The sequence below is a fragment of the Haemaphysalis longicornis genome, unplaced genomic scaffold (assembly GCF_048455015.1).
Source record: "Haemaphysalis longicornis isolate Haplotype H1 unplaced genomic scaffold, Haemaphysalis longicornis Haplotype H1 scaffold_9, whole genome shotgun sequence".
Classification (NCBI taxonomy): Eukaryota; Metazoa; Arthropoda; class Arachnida; order Ixodida; family Ixodidae; genus Haemaphysalis; species Haemaphysalis longicornis.
In genome coordinates this window covers 164192566-164197814 of record NW_027526460.1, presented here as the reverse complement: position 1 = coordinate 164197814, position 5249 = coordinate 164192566, and the positions used below count along the sequence as shown (strand labels likewise).

Below are 5249 nucleotides of genomic sequence, written 5' to 3'. Positions count from 1 at the left end.
TTTGCCTCAGGAATAAGACACGATATTTTAAATTTAAAAAATGAAATGTAACGTTAATATAACGACACGTTCCAATGTTTAAAGTGGAACTGGAACGCGGTCATTCCGCAATAAAGGAACTTGTAACAGGAACTCGTTTCAAAACTGGGAAGGAACGAGGAACGAGCTTTCGTTCCTATTTTAGAGGAACGTGTTCGTCACCCGACTGCCGGCCCACTTACACATGCAAATTGAGTCAAATCAAATTCACGCTTCCCAAGTCCAAAATCAAAACTGCCAAAGTTGCTGAGTGACCCGAATGCAATGATGCAACGTTAATCATCATCAGCGATTTTATTAGAATGCGAAGGTGTCTTAAACGTCGTCTCATTCTCTAATACCTCCGTGCCCGCTGTCGCCAAGATGAGAAGACGATGTTTCGCACATAAGAATGCACTAGTGATTCAGGACGTTCCACGCTACAACGGCTACAGAGATCCTCTGATACCCAGATTGGGACAGCAAGTTCCTGCCAGGCAGGAAGAACTGCCTTTTCCGTTGGGTTCCCCACGCACAGTAATGTGGCGTCACTAAATACTCGTGAAGATTGTCGTCAGAAAATCCCGTTTCGATAATTACCCGTAGACTAGAAAAACAAACTTCTTGCACTTGCCATTTTCTTCGAAATCAACGCATGATCTATCCGACTGAGTTGGCCGGCGCACTGAAAAAGTTCAGTCAAGTTAAGCATGACGGGAATAAGCGTGCCGACAAAAACAGCTCGAGAGACAGCGGAATGCATAATTGAATCGGTTCAGCATCGGCACCCAGCCCTGTCACTCTTTCGCTCCGTTGTTTCAAATAAAGCCGTTCAGTATTGTACAGTTGTAGTGTATTACATGGGCGGAAGGCGAAAAGTGATCCGAAGATGACAAACATTTTCAAAGTGTTAGAATTCAGTTGAAACTGGAAATGTCTGAGCAAAAGATACTGTGAGGCTTTGAGGACAGCCGTGCGAGTGGGAGGAGGGGCTACGGACTAATTTATGATGCCTAATTGATTTGAACGTGCGCAACCCTCGTGTGAAAGGCGACTGTGGTTGCCAGGAAACAAGCCAAAGCTTCGTGTTCACTAGCGCAGTACCTTTTGTATGTACTGAGCTGCCATATTGTAGAGATAAAATGGTTTAAAACGAGATTGTTATATAAGTTCTTTTGTAGTATCAATGTTTGCAAAGGCAGCAATACCGTTAGACTATTCTGAGCTCCTCGCCGAATCGTTACGGACTTTTTCCATTTTTCGGAAATCATTGAGCTTCTTGGTGAAAGTGCAGCCCGCGAAGAGTACTGTAAACATTGCACACGCTAAGAAAACAAATCGAGTTGGACTTTCAAGGCAACTTACACCCTATTTAACTGGTTGCTAAGTCGCAACCAACTGTTTTTTTTTATTTGTTTAACTTCTGTTTGCGTTGGCATCGTATAGACGGGCGCAAATAAACATGGTTTTCTGCGTTTATGCAGTCGCTAATACCGTATTTAGTTTTAAAGCCCGAAAGAAGAAAAATAGCACGCGAGGTCTGCGGCGGCAGCAACAACTGCAGCAGTAACGTGAAATGGCCCAAACTCGTCTTGCTAGGCAATGGACGACGACCAAGATTTCAGAGTTCATGCATGCGCACCTGCGTTTGTGTAAACGATGTTTTTTAGGAAATACTTCCGTGCAATTCACAACAAGTGTGTGTCGGAATAAAGTTATTGTGATTTATTTTTGGACAGTTCGAACTAGTTTCGGTTTGGGTTTCGCCATGCAACTTGCCCATAGTTTCCAACGATATATGTGATCGTGCATTAGCCACACTTCAGGATTCACCATGACCTCCTGTTCACATGTTTTTGATCTCAGAGGCCAACCGGGAAAACGGATGAAATAAGTGAACTCGAGCAGCGCAGGACAGGAGCGGTTGGAGGTCAATGAGGGAGGCCTTCGTCCTCCAGTGGACCTCAGTAGGCTGATGATAATGATGATGACGACGATAGTTTCGAGCGAGCAAACATTGTTTCATATAATGGACGTGCAACGCGTCGCCGTAAGCTGCATATGCCTGTGTGACGGGTACGCCAGTAGAAGATCTAAAGAAACTTAAAAGCGAAGTAATAAACGTACTAAGGAAATGAAACCAACAGAATATTTTGTCGTAAACCACGAAACCATTTCTCCGGGTGAAGTAGCAGACCGGTCTTCAGCCCGACCACACATTTCCGTTCGATAATACTGCCGGAAAAAGCGTAGTAACTGCTCATCAGATATTTGCGGAGCTGGTAAAGCCTACTGCTCAAACGTTATTCAAGCAATGCTCAGCGTAGCAGCTCAAAGTACTGCAATTCAACAAGCAAACAGCAATGTCCGATGCAAAGTTGGAAGCGCCTGTCCTGTCCTCTTTCTTGTGTTCGTTTATTTTTAGCGCTAAAACCATGTCGCAAATTTTGTCCGATATCACGGGGGCGGGCCTCAACATAGGTACTTGTTATTTGTAATCCTCGCTGCATGTTACCGAAGCCTAATGGGATGAAGCACAAAGCGTCGGCATCCACTGTGCGGGTTCAAATCTAGGGGTAGAGGGCTTTTTTATTGGCCAAATGTGTTTAATTGGCCAGTTCGCCAACGACGCGGCGGATACTACAGAGAAAAGAAACGTAGGTGAGATCCGTAGGTGCGGGAGAGAAGTTCCGTGGTTCACCATCTACGAAGAACTGGAGCACCGGAGTTCAGCCACTGCGTCCACCTCGGCTCGCCCTTCCTTACTGCATGAAACGATACTTGCTAGGTTGAAGTGGCGCAAGGACGTTTATGCGGCCCATTTCTGCAGTCAAGAACATTTGAATAGCGGATCATGACGACTTCTGAAGTATGACCAATGCGTGCCCAAGCAGCATTGGCCGATAGCCAATCATTGGACGCTCCTTGGCTTCCCTTTGGCTTCCGATAGCTTGGCCAGACGCCGGCCTGTACGCAAAAGCCATTCGTGGACAACGAGCGCTATACGACCGGCCTTGAGGACACGCATTGGCCGGTGCGCAAAAAATCACACTGGACAGCGCGCTCATTCCGACGTAATTTTTGATCATAAAATTTTATGAAGAGTAGTAGCCTAAATGTGACGCAGGTATTTATGAGTGCCTTTACGCACGTCTTGGCATTTTCTTGTTAGTTGAATGACCACTCAAGTTCACTCAAAATATTACTGAAGTTTGCGTGTTTTTGAATTTGTTTTCACGCGCAGCGCACAACAAAAAAAGTAGTTCCAAATCATTTTCACGCGTGTGTCAATGTAGCACATTTAAATAAAAAGTATTGGCAGGTGTAAATGCCGACAGCCTTGCCTGTTGTTGCATATTGTTGCATGAAGTCTCACTGTAGAGCACTCGTGTGCGTTATTTGGCGTGTATACATGCGCACCCGGTGCGCAAGCAGCACCACTCGAGGGCAGCACTGCGGTCGTTGCCCGCGGCGGTTCCCCAACATGACAGATTACGACGGTTAGAGCGCGGTCAACAGGCCAAAACGCAGCAAAAAGTAGTTACCTAAAGAGCCACAGCACCGTGCCACGAAACAAAGCTTACTTAAACTAAAGTGCAGCTTATTCAAAACAGCGTGAGAGAGAGTGTTAAACGTTCAGTAGGAATTGGTCATTTGTGTGTCCTAACGCAACGGTGAACGTCGAACTACTTCAGCGTTGTGCCTTTGCGCGTTCTTTGAACCCGCGGCGGGTCAGGTGGACAGGCGCGTTGCACCGACGGCTCCGTCTCTTTTGTGGCATTGAAACTGCGGTAGTACTCCTGTACGTGTCTGTGAGGTGCGTTTTGGTGTCGGTGGCTGTGTGGAGTATACCTGACTGGTGTAATAACATCGTTTGCCTGCTACGGCCGCCGCTGAAAACGTAAGTCACCATTTCATTTTTTCGCGGTGCGGGAGTGCTCGCGCTCGTACCCGCCAAAACTTCAGCTGTCGTTTATAACTGGCGCTCGCGAGTGCTGCTTAGTGTTGTTGGTTCTTGCGAAGAAAAAAGTGGTCACATACATGTGCTTCCAATTGTGTGACGCCAGTTCTAGCTATCCTTTTTCCGGCTTTGTGTTTTCCGAACAAGCAGCCGTGCTCCCACTGCAGGTTCACGACGTTCAGCATGCGTTGAAGCAAGACTAGTTGCGGATGTATTAAGCTGGCTTAATTAAACTCTACCCGTTAGTGAAGCTTTCGTTTCATTATTTTCTTGAGCAACGTAAAGGTATTGTCGAGCGACAAAGTAATTACACTACCGCTGGGCTTCTCCGTCGCTCCGTCGGTTCCGTTCGCGTCTTGCGCGTCTGACGGGGCAGAAGTGAGCGAAGGCACAACAAAATTTCACGGAACCGCTGGCGTGTTGCTTTGTCTATTGTACTTTTTATATTACCTTGCGCGACGGCAATACGAGTAAAGCCCATTTTCGGTGAAATTCCGGACTGTTTTCTCAAGAACGAGCCAAGTAACTGCTACCGTAAAACGCAGTATTGAAAAATGAATAGTGCAGTACGTTTTATGTTTCATTGCGAGTGTTAACAAGCTAGAACTTTAGGCTGAATATTTTCACACGGACATGTGGTAAGGCTTGTATAGGGGCTGTATTTAGTAAGCAGCGTGAATTTAGCATTATAGTGAACTATTTTTTTTTACTTATTACAGGCGCTACGACGCACAGGTGTTTCCCGTGGACAAGTGGCGGGTGCAGCAGTGACAAGCTTTCCAAGCTGGGCTATAGTGCTGTTCAACAACATATTGTGATCTTGGCACGTCGGCGAATTACCGGGAATGGGGGTCCTGTTTTCATTTACCTGAATGCTACTGTTTTGTAGGCATCTCAAGCACTTAAACGAATAATAATTGGTTCGCGCTTCATGAGCAGCGCTTTTTAAATTTTTTTCTCGACTGTTGTGTTTGTGTTTGCTTTCATGTTTGTGTTCGTATTCTTGCCACTGTTAAGCCAGGTTTCTCGTATATTTGATGTGCATAATAAAAAAGCTATACAGAGAGACCCGGTGTGTTGCTCAATTGTTTTTGGCAAGTCACTTATCTATAATTGCTTCGCAAAGTTGATGCAGTTTGCTTATTGTGCCTCGCGGTCCCATTTGTGTTTATACATGTCATTGTACAGGAAATTATTTAACGAGTGCGCATTAAATAAATAATGCGCACTCATTTAATAATTTCCTGGATACTGGCATGTATAAAGCAGA

General features: G+C 45.6%; 1 long non-coding RNA gene across 1 annotated transcript; it reads left to right on the top strand.

Annotated features, from left to right (window-relative positions):
• The first annotated feature begins 3550 nt into the window (after nt 1-3550).
• LOC144152723 (uncharacterized) lies at nt 3551-5045 on the top strand. Its single transcript, XR_013319215.1, has 2 exons — nt 3551-3919; nt 4699-5045. It is a non-coding gene; the product is annotated as an uncharacterized LOC144152723 (long non-coding RNA).
• Nucleotides 5046-5249: the final 204 nt, after the last annotated feature.